The sequence below is a fragment of the Somniosus microcephalus genome, chromosome 3 (assembly GCF_052327205.1).
Source record: "Somniosus microcephalus isolate GS21.2 chromosome 3, FLI_Smic_1.0, whole genome shotgun sequence".
NCBI lineage: Eukaryota > Metazoa > Chordata > Chondrichthyes > Squaliformes > Somniosidae > Somniosus > Somniosus microcephalus.
The window spans coordinates 169,228,972-169,250,835 of NC_140989.1; positions in this window are offsets into that span (position 1 = coordinate 169,228,972).

A 21,864-nucleotide genomic window follows, 5' to 3' on the forward strand; every position below is an offset into this window, starting at 1 on the left:
CGCTATGCTGCCTGGTTCTTGAGCACCCTGTGCGCTCCACCCTCTCTCTCTCTCTTTTCCGCCCGACGATGCTGCGCGGCCCCTTTGCAGAGCTGTTCGATCGAGCTCGAGCCCGCCGCAGTCCGGAAGGGTCAGCGCACTACCTGCTACCAGCACGATTTGCTGGAACACCTTGACTGGGGAGCCAAGCCCAGCTCTCCACAGCCTCTCCTGCAACTCTCCGAACTCCGATGGATCCTTGGGCGGTTGCCCGCGGTCGACACCTGTTGTTCTAACTTCGACCTCCAAAAGCTTCTTCTCAGGGAAAGATCCCCGTGAGGTGATGCAGCACTGCAGGTGAGTTCGAACCTGCTCGTCGCCACTGTAGTGTCCGCGCCTTAATAATACACGGACTGCAGGAGAACAATAAAACAGGTATTTTACTGAACAGAGGGTAAATTAAGTCTGACGTACAGAAGCCTGCTATGGCTTTATATATAGGGGTGGTCACTGCCGGTACTGCAGTATAGAATCAGTTCTTCTCTTAAAGGTACATACACAACAGAAGGCATCGGTATTATTAAATTTGATGGGTGCGAGAACGTACGGCCTATTGCAGAATTTAATTACCCCAGCTAAACCAATGGAGAAAAGTTTTGAAGAGATTGTTAATATCTTACAGGAATACCTAAACCCTACACCGCTGCTGATAGTAGAAAGATTCAAGTTCCATAAAAGAAACCAGCACAAAGATGAGAGCAATGCTGACTATCTTACGGAACTACGCAAGTTATCGAAGCACTGCCAGTTCGGAGCAGGACTGGCAGGCACCTTACGGGATAAGTTTGTCTGCGGGCTCCAGAGTGAAGGAACCCAGAAACGACTACTTTCGGAAAAGGACCTGACGCTAGAACAGGCTTTCAGCGTGGCAGTATCCTACGAATCAGCAGCACGGGGAGCTGCGGAAATACAACAGAAACCACAAGAATACAGCGCTAACGAAATGGCGTATGGAGCAGAAAAGTGCTATTGCTGCAGCAGAACAACCCATGATCAGAAGGACTGCTGGTTTAAGGACAAAGTATGCAGGCAATGTGGGAAAATGGGACACATAGCAACAGTCTGCAGGTCGGGAAAGAAAACCAACACTAAAAGAACTACTAAGGAAAAGTACAAGAAGGTAAAAAAAATGACAGACAGTAGTTCGGAAGATCAGGAGAGTGATAAGGACTCCGGGAGCAGGAGACTAAGTTGTCTAAAGTTACACAACGTGATCGCAAAGGAGGATCACCGAACCATTTGGGTCACCCGCATGATAGCAGGGTCCCAAGTAAAGATGGAATTGGACACAGGATCAGCCCTAACTGTCATGAATTGACGAGACTATGAGCAGCTATTCTCACACATACCCTTGAAGGACACGTCCATTGTATTGAAGACATACACGGGGCAAAAAGTCTACCCCAGAGGAAAAATAAGGGTGCCAGTTAAATACAACGGCAAGGAAACACAGAAATTGTATCTATATATACTGCAAGATGGAGGACCACCATTATTGGGACGTGAATGGATCCGAAAAATACAATTGGATTGGCATTCCATTCAGTCGCTAACTGTGGCTGACAAAAAGGATGATGACATCACACCTGGACGACTGTCAAAATTTCTAACTGACGCGAAAGAGGTGTTCCAACAAGGACTTGGGACTCTAAAAAGAGTAACGGCAATGATAAAAATCGAAGATAACGCAAACTGAACATTTTTTGAGGCCAGACCGGTACCATACGCGATCCGCCCAGCCGTTGAAGCAGAGCTGGAGAGTCTGGAGCATTCGGGTGTGCTGTCCAAGGTGGACTGGAGTGAGTGGGCCACACCCATCGTTCATGTAATGAAGAAATCATTGAGCAGCACGCCTGGGGAGCCGAAGAAGGTTCACATCTGTGGGGACTTCAAGTTAACTGTGAACCCAGTCCTGCACACAGTACAATATCCACTTCCACGGATAGAAGATATTTTCGCCTCACTATCTGGAGGGAAACGCTTTATGAAGATTGATCTGGCCCAAGCGTATCTACAAATGGAGGTGGAAGAAGCATCTAGGAAATACCTCACGATAAACACTCACAAAGGTCTTTACCAGTACAACCGACTGGTATTCGGGGTAGCATCAGCCCCAGCTATTTGGCAGAGGGCGATGGAACAAGTCCTGCAATGGATCCCGGGGACCCAGTATTATTTGGACGACATCCTGGTTACGGGCAAAAATGACAGTGAACACCTCGCCAACCTGGAGCAGGTGCTCACTAGATTACAAGAATATGGACTACGAGCCAACCGCCCCAAATGCGAGTTCTTCAGGAGACAAATCTCGTATTGTGGCCGCATGATTGATGAGGAAGGGTTGCATAAGTCGCCAGACAAGATTGAGGCTGTAGTGAAGGCTCCAGCACCAGAAAATATGTCGCAACTGAGGTCGTTCCTCGGGTTGGTGAACTACTACCATAAGTTGTTGCTGAATTTATCTACAATTCTGCACCCACTGAACGCCCTGCTGCAAACTGGAGTAACATGAAAATGGAGTGATGAGTGTAAGCGTGCCTTTCAGAAATGTAAATGCCTAATCACTTCAAAAGAAGTATTGGCCCACTACAATCCAACACTACCGATTCGGTTAGCATGTGATGCGTCTCCCTACGGCATTGGAGCGGTGCTGTCACACAAATTCCTTGACGGTTCAGAGAGGCCAATAGCCTTTGCGTCGCGCTCGTTAACCTCAGCCGAGCGTAACTACGCCCAGATTGACAGGGAGGCCCTCAGCCTGGTGTGGGGGGTGAAGAAGTTCAATCTCTATCTGCACGGGCAGAAATTCACCCTACTGACTGATCATCAGCCCTGGTCTCCATTTTTAACCCAAAGAAGGGCGTTCTGGTGCTGACGGCGCATCGGCTGCAAAGATGGTCACTTTTTCTAGGGGCACATCAGTACGACATAGAGTACAAGGGTACGAAACAGCATGGAAACGCTGATGGGCTGTCGCGCTTACCGTTGCCTACGGTAGAGGAAGCACCTGCAGTGGACCCTGTTGAGATATTCCATGCGACCATAGTCGAATGTCTACCTGTTACAAACTCAAGTATAGAGAAGGAAACCCGAAATGACGCGACACTCTCTCGGGTTTATGATTTGACGGTGAAGGGATGGCCAGCACATGGCGACTCACTGTTGCCAGCATTCTCGCCAAGGAGAGAACAACTGTCAGTGTGCCAGGGGACCTTGATGTGTGGATCCCGAGTGGTAATTCCACCCAAGTTGAGAGATAGAGTGCTCAATGAGCTTCATGAGGGTCATCTGGGAGGGGTAAAAATGAAGAGCCTAGCCAGGGCGTTTGTGTGGTGGCCGGGAATCAATAAAGAAATCGAGGATATGACCAAGAGGTGCACAGGATGCCAGAAGGTCCAAAACGCTCCACCACAGGCCCCGCTACACCCATGGGAGTGGCCCTCATCTCCATGGCAACAGGTACACATTGATTTTGCTGGTCCATTTATGGACTCAATGGCCTAGAAATTAGGTATAGCCCCGCCAGCTCGGTTGCGCCGAAACTTTTGCGCTGGCCGCGGAGCCAGTTGCGCCCGTCCCATATTCACTTTTAGCACCCCAAGGCGGAACCGGGCGCTGTTCCAGGGTGTGCCCGCACCCGCTTGGGGCGCTGAAAGTGAATTTCAGCGCTCCAGGAGCCGCTGCGCCACCCGATGCGGTGCGGCAGGCTGCTGTACTGCAGGCCTCCTCCTTCTCTTAAGGAGGAGGTGCCTGCAAGGGGGAGATCGCCGCTGGATTGTGCCGGCAAATGAGCCCGGCACCACGGAGAAGTGCCGGGCTCACGGAAAGCAGCCGGCAATGCCGCGGGGGCGGTGGTGGAGGAGGCCGGGGAGGGAGGTGCAGCCAGGCGGCCGCCGAAAAAGCGGCCGGCCGCACCTCCACCTTTATGCGCCCCACTAAGGCTGCAGGAAGGTCCTGGTCTCCCGATGTTAGTAGCGGCCGCCACGGAGGAGGCGCCGCAACTAAATATGGGGGTTGGGCCGGCATCGGGGCGGAACCGGGGCACTGCGCACACCGATGACATCATCGGTGCCGGCGCAGCGCTACTGACTACTGCCGCCATTTGCGCAGGGCTCAATTTCAGCGCAAACTCCTCCAATGGTGCAGAGGCCCTCTTTGCGCCTTAACTGGGCGCAAAGACCACCGAATTTCTAGGCTAATGTTTCTAATCACCGTGGATGCCCATTCGAAATGGCCAGAGGTCATCAAAATGTCCTCCACCACCACGGAGAAAACTATAGCAGTCCTACGGACCATCTTCGCCAGGAATGGCTTGCCAGAACAGATTTGCTCCAACAATGGGCCACAGTTTGTGTCCGAGGATTTCCGGAGGTTTCTGAGGAATAATGGGGTGAAACATTACACATCTGCCCCATATCATCCAGCCACAAACGGATTGGCTGAGAGGTTTGTTCAGACCTTTAAAAAGGCAATAAAGGCGATGTATAATGACGACATACCACTACAACACAAGGTGGATAATTTCTTGTTTGCTTACTGGAATGCGACACATGCAGTCACCAACCAAGCTCCAGCCATAATGTTCTGCAACCGAAGGCTAAGATGTCGCCTGGATTTGCTCAAACCAAACATAAGATGAGATGTTGAGGATAAGCAATTCCAGCACATCAATGAGAAGCCAACCAGGAGCTTCAAGATAGGGCAACCAGTCTTGGCCCGCGACTACCAAACAGAAAAATGGCAGCCAGGAACGATATGCACACAGCAGGGACCACTAATGTACACAGTGGACGTTGGAGAGAGCATCGTGAGATGCCATGCTGACCAGATTCTAGAGTCACAGGAACAAGCCAAACCCATACCACGAGCAGGTGCACCTGGTAATGAACCCGAAGTACAGATTGCGTCTACCTCAGAATCAGTGGTATTGGAAGCTGACGAACCAACCAATGACAATGAGCCAGAATCGACTCCGCCGCAAGAACAGGATACTCAAGAAAGGCGCTATCCAGTCAGGATCAGGAAGTCTCCTCAAAGACTGAACTTATAAATGATTATTTCCGTTGATGTATATAGTACAGAGAAATTGTAATTGTATTTAGTTATTATTTAGTTGTTAAATGAATGTTATGTACTGTTTATCTAAAAGGGGAGGAATTGTTGTGTATGTACCTTTAAGAGAGAACTGATTTTATACTGCAGTACCGGCAGTGACCACACCTGTATATAAAGCCATAGCAGGCTTCTGTACTTCAGTTTTAAGTTTACCCTCTGTTCAGTAAATACCTGTTATTATTGTTCTCCTGCAGTCCGTGTATTATTGATACTCGAACACTACAGACAATAAATGACGGCCTTGCCAGCGACACCTACTTCCCGAGAATGAATTTTTAAAATAACCTTTAAGAATGTTTAGCAATCACTTTAAATCTCTCCTATGATGAAAGATGCTGTCACTTACTAGAAAACACTGTGGCCTAGAAATTCGATGGCCTGAATTTTCTCAAGGGAGGCGGGTTGGGGGCAGCAGGGGGGGACCTCAGAGGCGGGCAGGAAACCCAGGAAACTTTAACAGCAGGGCCTGATTTAAATGCGAGGCCTTGGATTCCCGCCCGCAGCCAGCCAGATTGAGAAGCTGGCCGGCTGCGGGCGGGTAGGCCTCAGAAGCGAGGGGCTGGTCCAGGGGAGGGATCACGGGGGGGGGGTCGGCAATCGGCAGGGGTCAGGGATCAGGGGGTGGGGGAGAGGATCAGCCAGGGTCAGGGATCAGGGCGTTGGGGGTCGGGGGGGGGAGGTTGGCCAGGGATCGCAGGGAGGGGAGAGAGGGTCGTGGCCGGCCTCAACATCATCGTAGGGGGGAGGCCTGGGAATGCAACCGCAGGCCTCGTGGGGGGGTCTCTGATCGCAGTAGGTTAATGTGGTTGGGTCCCTGGATGCAGGTGGTAGGTATAAATCCACTAACCTCCCAGATGCAGCAGTCCCTGTCTCTGTATAACTGCCGGGTTTCACGAATTGTGTGCAACCCGCCCACAGGCAGTTAAACACAAAATGGAGGGGAAAATAGAGACTTCCAGCCTCATTACAATATTTAAATTATGGTAACGCCCCCTGGCGGCGGCTTGGCTGCCCCTCCCCCCAGTCCTGCCTCTGGTAAAACCAGGAGTGGGCGGGTTGGAGGTGGGATCAGGTCGGGACTCACATCTTTAACACTTTAACTGCCCCCACGCTCCAAACCCAACCATTGTTTAAGGGGAAATTCCAGCCGTAGTGTTTACATTGAACGTTAAAGCCCATTTCAACAAAATAAATGGTAGCCGCCTCACTTCCACCTGCCTCCGGCGCGGACCACAGCAGCTGCCATTTTGGTAAGGGCCATATTGCTGCTGGCCCTGATACGTAAATCAGCTGAGCCGACTTGACGCTACATCTGCAAACTCCGCCAGGTCCGAAGTTCGCTCAGAAAAACGCTCGTGAAGCAGCCCAGCAGAGACGCTGTCAACACTTCTTAAAAGGACACACACATCTTTCAGGTAAGTTCCAATTTAAGCTCTTGGACTGTTTTTTAAATATTTTATTGAAGCAGTGGCTTGGTGCAATAGATGAAGTGTGTAGGGAGTGCTGTTGGACGCTTGCAAGGTTTTGATGGTAAAGGAAGGCCTCTGAGAAGACAGAAAATGCTGGAAATATTCAGCAAGTCAGGCAGCATCCGTGGAGGGAGAAACAGAGTTCATGTCTCAGGTCAAGATGCTGCCTGACCTGCTGAGTATTTCCAGCATTTTCTGCTTTTATTTCAGATTTCCAGCATCAGCTCGAAGAGAAAGACACAGAAGAGGAGGAAGCGGATGGAAGGATGCAAACCCAGATGGCCCCTTTTTGGCCAGGATATCTGGGATGGAATCATCCACCCGCGGTACCAGTGACCACAACCCCAATTCCCCTTTCAACATTTGCCCCGCACCTCCCCTTCCCTCTGTGACTGACCATCACAGCGCCCTCTTGGCCACAATGCTGAAATAAAAGCCACCACAAAGCAAACTTTCCAATCCAACTTTATACATCTATCCATCCAATGTGACATCAAAAAATCAACTAATCACCTTTATACATTCTCCTAGTGACTGTCTTGTGTGTGCCTTTGCCTATCCTACTGATGTCACGCAGTTCTCCCCTGTGGCTGCAGCATGGCTGGTGAAAGGCTGCTGACTTTCAGTGGGGGACACTACAAATGGCCTTGCTGGTCAACCTGAAGGAGCTGGTGGCTGGGAGTGTCAAATCAAGTGATGGTGTTTCTTCTTCTTCTTCTTCACTCTACTCTCCCTCTTCTTGGTCAACCACTGGATTTCTTGGGTGTGTGAAATGAGGAAGGCACAAGGGTAGAGTTGTGGTGAGGGGAGGGTGGGAAAGCAAGAGCTGCATGCTTACACCATGTGCACCTTGTACATCAGAAGATATTGTGGGATGAGGAGTGATAGGGTAACCTGTAGGTTTGGATAACCTTTAAATGTGTATTATAGTTGCGTTAGAAGCTATGCTATTAAAATGTAACTGTAACTGCAAGGTATGATGGGAAGCTTGACCAAAACCAGACCAAAGCGCAGTGTCAGCATTTAACAGTAGCAGTAGTTGTAATAAAGTTTCTCCACAAAATCTTGAATCAGGAACAATGAACAAAGATAATGGTAACTGGAGACTGGATAAGATAAACAAAACTGCAGAAAGGCAGATGTAAGGGCCTTGGGTCCGGGACAGTTGAGATAGCGGAAAGCATCTGCCAAAGCCTACGTAACCAGTAATTAACGGTTGAACAATTATCGGTAGCAGATTGATTATGTATAAATATACTGCGACAACCATTGTAAATTTGAGAGACTTTGGTACACTGAAGACTCTCCCCTGCATGCTTGTAATAAAGTTTCTCTCATACCACAGCCTACTCGTGACTCCGAGTGGTTTCTATCCACAACAACTTGGCGTAGTCGGCAGGATCCGCTGCTAGTACCAAAACAAGGGCACCATTCTGGGACCAACAGACAAAGTTGGGTGAGTACGTTAATTTATACCACCCAGTAGTTAGGTCTGTGGGCACGGAGTGGTCCCTCAGACTATCAGGGATCGCGAACAATATGGAGTCAGAATGACTGTCATGTGAGAGAGAGAGAGAGGGCAACGTTGCAAAGTGGTTATGGTTTCTGATGGCCAGGTGAGGGCAGGGGGAGGGAGCTTAAAGGGTGTCTCTCTGGGGGTAGAAGGCCCCCGCAAGTTTAGGTTTCGCCAACGGCCAGGTGAGGGCCGGGGGAGAAAGCTTAACGGGTGTCTCTCTGGGGGTAGAAGACCTCCGCGATTTCTAAAAGAGTTAAGTAGGTAAGATGGCCGAGGGAAAGTCAGGTCCTCAGGGGTCCATAATGGAGTATTTGTTAAGTAAACATGACAAGGTAATAAAAAGAATGAGACAAGGAAGGCTGGGATCCTGAATGGGTTCCCGACTGACAGAAAGAATGGTGGAGTAAGGAGAGCAAGAATAAGGAGGAGAAAACTGTAGTGGTTCTTTGTCAGGGCCACCTGAAAAATGTGTAAGATTGGAGCCACACGGGAGAAGGAAAAAGAGGAGTTAGTGGAACAGTTAAAAAAGGTAGGCACCAAGTGTGCCACTGTAATGAAGGCAAGGTCAGTGCAAAGTGGATGGAATGATAGTGAGGAGGTTGATTTAGAAAGAGAGGCAGCAGAATGGGAGCGAGATGATGATGTTTTCCTCACGCAGGATGATAAAATGTTAGAACAACAAAATCAGATCGAGCTTCGGCAGTGTCAAATTGCCTCATCCGCTGTGATCACGCAGCAGCAGGGTATAAACGCGGCTCAGGCAGGCTCCGCACTGCAGAATCTTGAGGAAGCCAGGTGTCAGATAGCCACCCACCCTAATGAAAGATCTAATTTGCAGGCTAACCAATCTGAAAACTCAGCAAAGGAAGACAAAAAACAGGGATTTGGAAAGCTAGGGAAAGCTGCTGAGATGCCAATTTAAAGAAAAAAAGGGGAAAAAAAGAAAGAGAAACCTAAAGTTTTACTGACATGGAAGTTATTAACGTCTGTGCTGAGACAAATAAAACACAAGATTGCTGAGTGAAAGGAACCTTAAAAAGTGCTGGAATTTTAGTTTGTGTGAAAGTGTGTGTTAAAGAGTGAAAGTTTTCCTGACTCTGGATATTTAAGAAGTTACAGTATTTCTTTTGTCTGAAAGTCTGTCCTTAAAAAAAGAAAGATGTCTGTTGTGTGTTTTAGCTCCACCCACTTTGTGTTAAAAACGCATTTAACCCTTTTGTCTTGTCTTGGATTTTGGAAGTTTTAGAATGTGCGAATAAGATTGTGCCCCCAGAATTGAAACAAAACTTCAAACTACAATTTAAGTTAAGCTGGTGTGGAAAAACTGAGAAAAACAAAAAGTTTGTTTAACAAAAGATTAAGTTTCAGTCTAAGATTTAACCTTGGAGCCACGGTTGCTAAGGTGAAATCTTCCAAAGCAATTTGTTTAAATGTGAAAAACAAATTTTTCTCCCGTTGTATTCAATGTTTTTACAGTCCTTTGGAAAGGCATCTGAAGAAAGGACAATAAGAAATATGACGTAATGTATTGTTTTCCACAAGCATGTGCTATTTTTTTTTGTTTTATCTGTTCTGTTCGTGTTTAGTTAAAGTGTGAAAGTCTTTTTCTTTCGGGAAAAATAAAATTTACGCAAAGTAACACAATTGCGTGTGCCTGACAATGTTTCGCTCCGCCTTCTTAAAAAACCTGCAAAGGAGTTAACCCTTTCCACTGATGGCTGTTTAAGTTCACCAAGCAACAACTTTAGTATTGCTGAATGAAATTTAAAGATATTGGACATTATTAAATTTAAGTTTCTTAATTTTAAGTTAATATTTCCCCACAGTGATGGAAAGAAAATTATGATTTGATAAATTAACTCCTTGGGCTCTTAAACAGAGCCACAATGGATTCTCTGCTTTCTTTTGTTATATGGAAGTTACCTTGTAAACTAATTGTAGCACTTCTGTCTCTAATGTTAAAACACTGTGGGGGAGAAATTCAGTTGGTAGCGCCAGCGATTAGTGCCTAAAGAGGCCGAGAATTGGGGCGTTACCCAATTTTCGGGCGGGCGCAGTGAACCCAGCGCCTCTTGCCATATTGAGTGGGTTTTAGTGCTGGCGCTAAATCTTAGCGCCCGCTCGCGGGCGCAGACAGATCATGACATCATTTCAGTGTGCAACGCATTTTTGGCACCCCAGACCGGAAATTCAGTGGCACCCCCCTCCGTTCCAACCGGCGCTAATAAGGACAGCTTCCTGGAATGTTCCCCAGTCGCTCTCGGGCTTAGGGGGGTGCTCTTTAACGGGGACTGCACTGGCATAAAAGCGGCAGCCATTTTGGGAGCACAACTTCTTTGAGATTTACACAGATTTGCAAAGTTGAACTCTGAGCCATATCACTAGTGACCCAGTGCTGCCAGAGGACCTTCAGCCTTCATACCATCACCCTGCTCCTGGTGAGCATTTACACCCTATTTAATTTCTGGTGACCGAGAGCGGAGAGGCGGCGGACCTGCGAGGGAGCACCAGAGGCGGCGGAGGTACTTAAAGAGCAGCCCGAGGCAGCGAGGCCCAGAGCCCCGAAAGCGGAGAGGCGGTGGACCTGCGAGGGAGCACCAGAGGCGGCGGAGATACTTAAAGAGCAGCCCGAGGCAGCGAGGCCCAGAGCCACGAAAGCGGAGAGGCGGTGGACCTGCGAGGGAGCACCAGAGGCGGCGGAGATACTTAAAGAGCAGCCCGAGGCAGCGAGGCCCAGAGCCCCGAAAGCGGAGAGGCGGTGGACCTGCGAGGGAGCACCAGAGGCGGTTTACCAATCCAGGTTCCGGGAGAGGGAAGCAAAAAGTAATCGAAGTGTGATGTCACCAAGTAGCAGGTAAGTGATTGGTTGGTGAGTATTTTCTTTCTAAATTTTTCTGAACTTAAATTTTGTGGTTTCCAAGGTCTCCGTTGTGTAGCGGGGACTACTATTAAGCAAGGGCCTTTGAGTATAACATTTAATTGAAGTGAAATTGGTGGGATTCATTTAATTTTAATTAATTAATTAAAGGGTAAGTCATGGCAGGACAGCCCAGCCCCGTAGTGTGCTCCTCCTGCTCTATGTGGGAAATCAGGGATGCTTCCTGCGTCCCTGACGACCATGTGTGCGGGAAGTGTGTCCAGCTGCAGCTACTGACAGACTGCATTGCGGCACTGGAGCTGCGGATGAATTCATTTTGGAGCATTCGCGATGCTGAGGACGTCGTGAATGTCACATTTAGTGAGTTGGTCACACCGCAGGTAAAGGGTGTACAGGCAGGAAGGGAATGGGTGACCAGCAGGCAGAGTAAGAGGCGCAGGCAGGTAGTGCAGGAATCGCTGTGGCCATCCCCCTCTCAAACAGATATACCACTTTGAATACTGTTGGGGGGATGACTCATCAGGGGAAGGCAGCAGCAGCCAACTTCCTGGCACCATGGGTGGCTCTGCTGCACAGGCTGGGAGGAAAAAGAGTGGAAGAGCTATAGTGATAGGGGACTCAATTGTAAGGGGAATAGATAGGCGTTTTTGCGGCCGCAATCAAGACTCCAGGATGGTGTGTTGCCTCCCTGGTGCAAGGATCAAGGACGTCTCGGAGTGGCTGCAGAACATTTTGGAGGGGGAGGACGAACAGCCAGTTGTCGTGGTGCACATAGGCACCAACGATATAGGTAAAAAATGGGATGAGGTCCTAAAAGCAGAATATAGGGAGTTAGGAGGTAAATTAAAAAATAGGACCTCAAAGGTAGTAATCTCAGGATTGCTACCAGTGCCACGTGCTAGTCAGAGTAGAAATAGGAGGACATTTCAAATGAATACATGGCTAGAGGAATGGTGCAAGGGGGAGGGATTCAAATTCCTTGGACATTGGAACCGGTTCTGGGAGAGGTGGGACCAGTACAAACGGGACGGTTTGCACCTGGGCAGGGCCGGAACCAATGTCCTAGGGGGAGTGTTTGCTCGTGCTGTTGGGGAGGGTTTAAACTAAAGTGGCAGGGGGTTGGGAACCTGAGCAGGGAGACAGATGAAAGGGAAACAAGGAAAAAAGCAAAAGACAGGAAGGAGAAAAACAAAATTAGAAGGCAAAGAACTCAATGGTTTAAATCAAACATGGTCACAGTAAATAATAATTCATATAGGTCTGAGAGCGTTAAAAAAACAAGCCTGAAGGCTTTGTGTCTTAATGCAAGGAGCATTCGGAACAAGGTGGATGAATTAGCTGCGCAAATAGAGGTAAATGAATATGATTTGATTGGGATTACAGAAACATGGCTCCAGGGTGGCCAAGGCTGGGAACTCAACATCCAGGGGTATTCAATATTTAGGAAGGATAGGCAAAAAAGAAAGGGAGGTGGGGTAGCATTGCTGGTTAAAGAGGGGATTAACACAATTGAAAGGAAGGATATTAACTCTGATGATGCGGAATCTGTATGGGTAGAACTGAGAAATATCAAGGGGCAGAAAACATTAGTGGGAGTGGCATATAGACCTCCAAACAGTAATACGGAGGTTGGGGATGGCATTAAAAGGGAAATTAGAGAAGCATGCAGTAAGGGCACAGCAGTCATCATGGGTGACTTTAATTTAGATTGGGCTAACCAAATTAGTAAAAATACTGTGGAGGAGGAATTCCTAGAATGATTACGGGATGGTTTTCTGGAACAATATGTCGAGGAACCAACCAGAGATCAGGCCATCTTAGACTGTGTATTATGTAATGAGAGAGGATTAATTAGCAATCTTGTTGTATGAGGCCCCTTGGGTCAGAGCGATCATAATATGATAGAATTCTTCATTAGGATGGAGAGTGAAGTAGTTGACTCGGAGACTAGGGTCCTGAATTTAAATAAAGGAAACTACGATGGTATGAGGCGCGAATTGGGTAGGATTGATTGGGGCATGTCACTCAAAGGGTTGACGGTGGATAGGCAATGGCAAACATTAAAAGACCGTATGGATGAACTACAGAAGTTGTTCATCCCAGTTTGGAATAAGAATAAAACAAAAAGGGTGACTCAACCGTGGCTAACAAGGGACATTAGGGATAGCATAAGATCCAAGGAGAGGGCATATAAATTGGCCAGAAAAAGCAGTAATCCAGAGGATTGGGAGCAGTTTAGGATTCAACAAAGGAGGACAAAGGGATTAATTAAGAAGGGGAAAATAGAATATGAAAGTAAGCTTGCAGGGAACATAAAAACTGACTGTAAGAGCTTTTATAGATATGTGAAGAGAAAAAGATTAGTGAAATCAAGCGTAGGTCCCTTGCAGTCAGAAGCAGAGGAAGTTATAATGGGGAACAAAGAAATGGCAGACCAATTAAAGGCATATTTTGGTTCTGTCTTCACAAAGGAGGACACAAATAACCTCCCAGAGATGTTGGAGAACATAGGGTCTGATGAGAGGGAGGAACTGAAAGAAATCAGTATTTGTAGGGAAATGGTGTTAGGGAAATTGACGGGATTGAAGGCCGATAAATCCCCAGGGCCTGATAATCTACATCCTAGGGTACTTAAGGAGGTGGCCCTAGAAATAGTAGATGCATTGCTGATCATCTTCCAACATTCGATGGAATCTGGAACAGTACCCATGGATTGGAGGGTAGCTAATGTTACCCCACTATTCAAAAAGGGTGGTAGAGAGAAAGCAGGGAATTACAGACCGGTAAGCCTGACATCAGTAGTGGGGAAAATGCTAGAGTCCATTATAAACGATGTAATAGCTGAGCACTTGGAAAACAGTGACAGGATCGGACAAAGTCAACATGGATTTACAAAAGGTAAATCGTGCTTGACTAATCTACTGGAATTTTTTGAGGATGTAACTGGGAAAATAGATAAGGGAGAACCAGTGGATGTGGTGTATTTGGACTTTCAAAAGGCTTTCGATAAGGTCCTGCATAAGAGATTAGCGTGTAAAGTTAAGGCACATGGGATTGGGGGCAAGGTATTGACTTGGATAGAGAACTGGTTGGCGGACTGAAAGCAGAGAGTCGGAATTAACGGGTCTTTTTCCGAGTGGCAGGCAGTGACTAGTGGGGTACCGCAGGGATCGGTCCTTGGACCCCAGCTATTCACAATATACATTAATGATCTAGATAAGGGAACTAGGTGTAATATCTCCAAGTTCGCAGACAACACAAAGCTGGGTGGGCATGTGTGCTGCGAGGAGGATACCGAGAAAATCCAGGATGATTTGGACAGGTTGGGTGATTGGGCAGAAGCGTGGCAGATGCAATATAACATGGATAAATGTGAGGTTATCCACTTTGGTGGCAAAAACAGAAAGGCGGACTATTATCTGAATGGCAATAGATTGGGAGAAGGGGAAGTGCAACGAGACCTGGGTGTCCTTGTGCACCAGTCGCTGAAGGTAAGCATACAGGTGCAGCAGGCGGTGAAGAAGGCAAATGGTATGTTGGCCTTCATAGCGAAAGGGTTTGAGTACAGGAGCAAGGATGTCCTGCTGCAGTTGTACAGGGCCTTGGTGAGACCACACCTTGAGTACTGTGTGCAGTTTTGGTCGCCTTATCTGCGGAAGGATGTTCTTGCCATGGAAGGAGTTCAGCAAAGATTCACAAGGCTGATCCCTGGGATGGCAGGAATGACGTATGAGGAGAGATTGGGTCGATTGGGCTTATACTCGCTGGAGTTTAGAAGAATGAGAGGGGATCTCATCGAAACTTATAAAATTCTGACAGGTCTGGACAAACTAGATGCAGGTAGAATGTTCCCGATGGTCGGAGAGTCCAGAACCAGGGGTCATAGTCTAAGGATAAGGGGTAAGCCATTTAGGACAGAGATGAGGAAGAATTTCTTCACCCAGAGAGTGGTGAACCTGTGGAATTCTCTACCACAGAAGGCAGTTGAGGCCAAGTCTTTAAATATATTCAAGAAGGAGTTAGATATATTTCTTAGAGCTAAAGGTATCAAGGGATATGGGGAGAAGGCAGGTACGGCGTACTGAGTTTGGATGATCAGCCATGATCTCATCGAATGGCGGAGCAGGCTCGAGGGGCCGAATGGCCTACTCCTGCTCCTATCTTCTATGTTTATGTATTATGGGGGCTGCTTTGGAGGGGAACGTCCTGCTGCTCGACCATCTGGAAAGGGCACAGGGACGGAGGGAGAGAGGGCCAGGAATGGCCAGACGGAGGAGGGCCAACAGACGTCGCCACACCAGACCTTACGCTGCCAGGGTATTCAGGCAGCAGTTCTCTTACCTCAACATGTCGGAGGAGCAGTGTGTTAGGAGGCTGCGATTCAGAAAGGAGGTGGTGACTGAGCTGTGCCACCTGCTTCAGGCAGATCTGCAGCCGTAGATAAGGTGCAGGACCTCTCTGTCGGTGGCTGCGAAGATAACAGTGGCATTGAATTTCTATGCGACCGGCTCCGTTCAGTCAGCAACTGGGGACATTGCCAACATCTCCCAGTTTGCGGTGTATAGCTGCATCCAGCAGGTTACAGATGCCCTGTTTAAAAGGCGGCGGCAGTACATCTCCTTCAATGTGACACCGGAGAAGCAGCGGGAGCGCGCAGAGGGCTTCGCGGCAATAGTGGACTTCCCCATGGAGCAGGGCGCCATTGACTGCACGCACGTGGCTTTTCGGGCGCCTGTTTTGAATCCTGAGGAGTTCCACAACCGCAAGGGGTTCCACTCCTTGAATGTGCAGCTGGTCTGTGACCACCGGTAGCTGATCCTCGCGGTCAATGCTCAGTTCCCAGGCAGCAGCCACGATGCATTCATCCTGCGCCAGACTTCAGTAGCAGACCTTTTCGAGGCCCCGGCTCACCCAGAAGGCTGGCTTCTCGGCGACAAGGGCTAACCTTTGTGCCCATGGCTGATGACCCCGCTCCGTACGCCCAGCACCCCTGCTGAAGAGCACTACAACGTCAGCCATCAGGCGATGAGGAACATTGTGGAGCACACAATCGGCGTGCTGAAGCAGCGGTTCTGCTGTTTGGACCATTCAGGAGGCGCCTTGCAGTACTCACCAGAGTGAGTCTCCCACTTCGTCATTGTCTGCTGCATGCTCCATAACTTTGCCACCCTGCGCACCCAGCCAATGCCAGCAGACATTGAAGGACCATCAGAGGAGGAGGAGCAGGAGCAGGAGGAGCAGCAGGAGGAGGAGGAGCAGGAGGAGGAGGAGGAGGAGGAAGACCAAGACGGGAGGGTCCGAGAAACTGGAAGGGCCGTCCGTCAGAGGCTGGTAAGGAGTCAGTTCTAGGCCCCTCTCACGGACTGCTTGGTGCCATTCGAAGACCAGGAATGGAACCATTCGGATAACCCAAAGCCTATGAAGGCCAGAATGATTGTAAATAGCAGACATGGCCAATGACAATAAAATTATTTGTTTATTTTGAAAAATGTGCTTCCTTCCAACATGACAAAGCAATGGCAACAGAAAGCTTAACTAACAAACTAACACATAAGTAGCTCGCACACCCGGGAGACTATCCAAAACATGACTAACATTAAGACCAGCATCCATGGCCTTGATTTCTAGAAACAGGACGTCTCAGCAGCACCTTCTACTCTTTCCCCTTTGATGGTGATCTACTTCTCTTGCGAGAACGGCCCCGTCCCTCCCTGCAGCTCCTCTGTAATGGGACCCCAGTGGCTGCAGGAAGGCTGGGGGACGCCTGCTGACTGTCCGAAAGCGCAGATGCCCCTGAGGGACGGCCTGGACGGACTCTGGGCTTGGAGGGGCCGGATGCTGACTGGTCCAAATGGGCATGGGTGGAAGCAGTCTGTCCTGCAGGTGATGGCAGCTGCAGTGGAGACGTGCCAGCGTTGGCTTCAGGAATGCTGACATCCTGAGAGCGGGCACCTGCTCCGTGGTCGGCCGACACACTTGCACTCTGACGGGGCAGCACCGCAGCATGTGCACCAATCGGCTGGTCCACAGATTGCTGGCCTGCTGTGGTGCTGCAAGGGCCCCGGGTAATCCTGCCTGATCCATCGAGGGTGGCAGCAGTCAGTGCTTGTGTGGTCTCAATCTGCCTCTGCATGAGGCCAGCGAGGGACTGCGTGGCAGCACTCAGCACTTGCGTGGCAGGTGCCAGTGCTTCGTTCAAGCCCTGGACAGTCCTTTCCAGTGATGCACCGAAGCCCTGGGCACTCCTTTCCAGTGATGCACCGAAGCCCTGGGCACTCCTTTCCTGTGCTGCCCCGAAGCACGGGCGTCAACCACAAGCAACCGCCCAGTCATCCGGCAGAGAGTGAACATCGCAGGGGAGGCTGTTGAGAGCTGGGCTTGGTTCCCCAGCCACAACGATCCAGCAACAGACTGGCAACAGGTACAGCGCAGACCTTTCCTGGACAGCGGCGGCTGGAGCCGACCGACGGCACAGAAAAGGCCGAGCAGCGTCGACAGGGTAAGAGAGAGGGTGAAGTGCACAGGGCGCAGCCGGGGGTTGAAAACCAAGCGGCTTCGAGGAAAAACAATAAAGAGAGAGAGAGGGTAAAGCAGCAGCCGGGTTCAGGACCAAGCGGCGGCAACAGGAGAGGCGCACAGGAGAACGCGCAGAGCACAGCCAGGGCTCAAGGGCTGAACAGCGTCTGCGGGGGAAAGAAAGGAAGCGCGGTAGACGCCATTGAGCCGCGGAGAAGAAGGGAGAGCGCTGGAGACGCCATTTTAGAAGCCGCAGCGGAGAAGAAGGGCGAGCGCGGGAAGAAAGGAAAGTGCGGGAGATGCCATTTTGTGCCAGCGGAGAAGAAGGGAGAGTGCGGGAGACGCCATTTTAGACAGTTTAATCACACCCAGGGATGCCAAAGAGTGGCAGTATCACTGCGTTCGACAATGAAGTCGAAGATTGGGCGACATATGTGGAACGCATTGAGGTGTACTGCAGGGCAAATGAAGTGCCAGATGCTAGGAAAGCACTGGTTTTGTTCAATTCCATGGGTGCAAAAACTTATGGCTTACTGCAAAACCTAATAACCCCAGAGAATTCAGTGGATAAGAATTTCGAAAGAATATTGGAAATCCTACAGGACCACTTAAACCCCACACCACTGCTGATAGCAGAAAGATTTAAGTTCCACAAAAGGAACCAGCATAAAGACAAAAGTAATGCTGAGTACTTAACGGAACTGCGCAAGCTATCGAAACACTGCCAGTTTGGATTGGGACTAGCAGATACGTTAAGGGACAAGTTTGTGTGTGGGCTTCAAAGTGAAGGAACCCAGAAACGGCTTCTATCAGAAAAGGATCTTACGCTGGACAAGGCTTTCAGCATGGCAGTATCACATGAAGCAGCCGCATGGGGCGCTGCAGAGATACAACGGAGACCGCAAGAATATGGCACCAATGAAATGTCATATGGAGCAGGGACGTGTTATCACTGCGGCAGAACAACACACGACCAGAAGGATTGTTGGTTCAAGGACCAAGTGTGCAGACAGTGTGGAAAAGCAGGACACATAGAAAGAGTCTGCAGGTCAGGGAAGAAAACCAGCAGCAAGAAATCTTCACAGGAGAAGTACAAAAAGGTACACAAGGTGATGGACAGTGGTTCAGACGAACAGAAAAGTGATACAGACTCCGGAAGCAAGGAGCTGGGTTGTCTGAAACTACATAATGTAATCAAAATGGAGGATCACCAGACTATCTGGGTCACGCTCAAGATAGACGGAGTCCAAGTGAAAATGGAATTGGACACAGGATCAGCCCTAACAGTTATAAACCAAAGGGACTACAAGCGGCTATTTTCACATATACCCTTGAAAGCTACAGAGATTGTCTTGAAGATGTACACGGGGCAAAAGTCTACCAGAAAGGAAAAATAAGGGTGAACGTGATATACAAAGGCCAGGAAATACCTAAAATGGACCTACATGTATTGCCAGATGGAGGACGACCACTACTAGGACGTGAATGGACCCGGAAGATACAATTAGATTGGCATTCCATACAGGCACTGAAGGTTGAGGCCAAAAAGGATGACGACGTCACACCTGGACGACTGTCAAAAATGCTAACTGACGCACAAGAAGTGTTCCAGGAGGGACTCGGAACACTAAAAGGCATAACAGCGACGATTAAAATAGAGGAAAATGCAAGCCCAAAGTTTTTTAAGGCCAGACCGGTGACTTATGCGATCCGACCAGCCGTCAAAGCAGAGCTGGAAGGGTTGGAACATTCAGGAGTACTGTCCAAAGTAGACTGGAGCGAGTGGGCTACACCCATCGTTCCTGTAATGAAGAGGTCGTTGAGTAATACGCCTGGGGAACAAAAGAAGGGCCGCATTTGTGGGGATTTTAAGGTGACAGTGAACCCAGTCCTTCACACGGTACAATATCCGCTTCCACGGATTGAGGATATTTTCGCCTCGCTATCTGGAGGTAAACGCTTCACCAAAATTGATCTGGCCCAGGCGTACTAGCAAATGAAGGTAGAAGAAACCTCATAAAGGTCTCTACCATTACAACCGGCTGGTGTTCGGGGTAGCATCGGCTCCGGCTATTTGGCAAAGGGCAATGGATCAAGTCCTGCAAGGGATTCCAGGGACCCAGTGTTATTTGGACGACATCCTGGTCACGGGCGAAAACGAAAGTGATCACCTCGCCAACCTGGAGAAGGTGCTCACTAGATTAAAGGAATATGGGCTACAAGCTAATCGCAACAAGTGCGAGTTTTTCCAGAAGCAGATCTCATATTGTGGCCACGTTATTGATGAAGAGGGGTTACATAAGTCCCCTGAAATGATTGAGGCAGTAGTCAAGGCTCCAACACCGGAAAATGTGTCACAACTGAGGTCATTCCTCGGGCTGGTGAACTACTACCATAAGTTCTTACCAAATCTGTCTACAGTATTACACCCACTGATTTCCCTATTGCAAACGGTGGTACCATGGAAGTGGAATGACGAATGTAAACGAGCTTTCCAGAAGTGCAAAGAATTGATCACATCAAAAGAGGTGTTGGCCCATTTCAACCCAGCACTACCAATTCGGTTGGCATGTGATGCATCACCCTATGGTATTGGAGCGGTGCTGTCGCACAAATTCCCAGACGGGTTGGAGAGGCCAGTAGCCTTTGTGTCTCGGTCACTAACCTCAGCCGAGCGCAACTACGCCCAGATCGACAGGGAGGCCCTCAGCCTAGTATGGGGAGTAAAAAAATTCAACTACTATCTGCATGGTCAGAAGTTCACCTTGCTGACTGACCACCAACCACTTGTCTCCATCTTTAATCCAAAGAAGGGTGTTCCGGTGATGACTGCACAACGGCTACAAAGATGGTCACTTTTTCTAGGGGCGAACCAATATGAAATAGAGTATAAGGGCACGAAACAGCATGGAAACGCTGATGGGCTATCACACCTGCCACTGCCTATGGTGGAGGAAGCACCAGCCCTGGACCCTATCGAAATATTTTATTCGTCGATAATTGAACGATTGCCAGTAACTAACGCAGATATAGAGAAGGAGACCCGCAATGATCCGACACTGTCTCGGGTATATGATTTGACGGTGAAGGGATGGCCAACACATGGCGACTCACTGTTGCCAGCATTCTCATCCAGAAGAGAACAGCTGTCAGTATGCCAGGGGACAGTGATGTGTGGATCCCGAGTGGTAATTCCACCCAAGTTAAGGGAGAGAGTGCTCAATGAGCTTCACGAAGGTCATCTGGGAGGGGTGAAAATGAAAAGCCTTGCTAGGGCTTATGTGGGGTGGCCGGGGTTCGATCAACAAATCGAGGACCTAACAAAGAGCTGCTTAGGATGCCAGAAGATCCAAAATGCACCACCACATGCCCCTCTACACCCATGGGAGTGGCCGTCCTCTCCATGGCAACGGGTGCATATTGATTTTGCTGGTCCATTCATGGACTCAATGTTCTTAATAGCAGTGGATGCGCACTCGAAATGGCCTGAGGTGATCAAAATGTCCTCAACCACTACAGAGAAAACGATTGCAGTCCTACGGACCATATTTGCCAGGAACGGCTTGCCAGAGCAGATTTGCTCTGATAACGGACCACAGTTTGTGTCCAAAGAGTTTTGGAAATTTATGAGAAGGAATGGGGTAAGGCATTACACATCCGCCCCGTATCATCCAGCCACAAATGGATTGGCTGAGAGGTTCGTACAAACCTTTAAAAAGGCGATAAGGGCCATGTGCGATGATGAAATTCCACTACAGCATAAGGTGGACAATTTCCTGTTAGCCTACAGAAATGCGACACATGCAGTTACCAACCAAACCCCGGCCATGATGTTCTTTAACCGAAGGTTGAGATCTCGTCTGGATTTGCTCAGACCAAATGTGCGAAGAAATGTTGAGGATAAGCAATTGCAGCACATCAATGAGAAGCCGACAAGGAGCTTCAATGTAGGACAACCAGTCTTGACCCGCGACTACCGAACAGAGAAATGGCAACCCGGAACGATATGCACACGGCAGGGGCCATTAATGTACACAGTGGATGTCGGGGAGAACATTGTGAGACGCCACGTCGACCAGATCCTAGCGTCACAGGAACGAGTCAATCCCATGTCTCGCGTACCTGAGGATGAACCCGACATACCGGTTGTAGTGTATGTGCCTTTAATCAGAACTACTTTTACAGCTCCTGTATACTGTAGTACCGGCAGTGACCACACCTGTATATAAGCTTTGCGCATGCCTCTGTACCCCCAGTCTTGAGACTACCCTCCTCCAGTAAAGACCTGTTTATTGTTAATGTACAGCATCCGTGTGATTATTTGATAACAG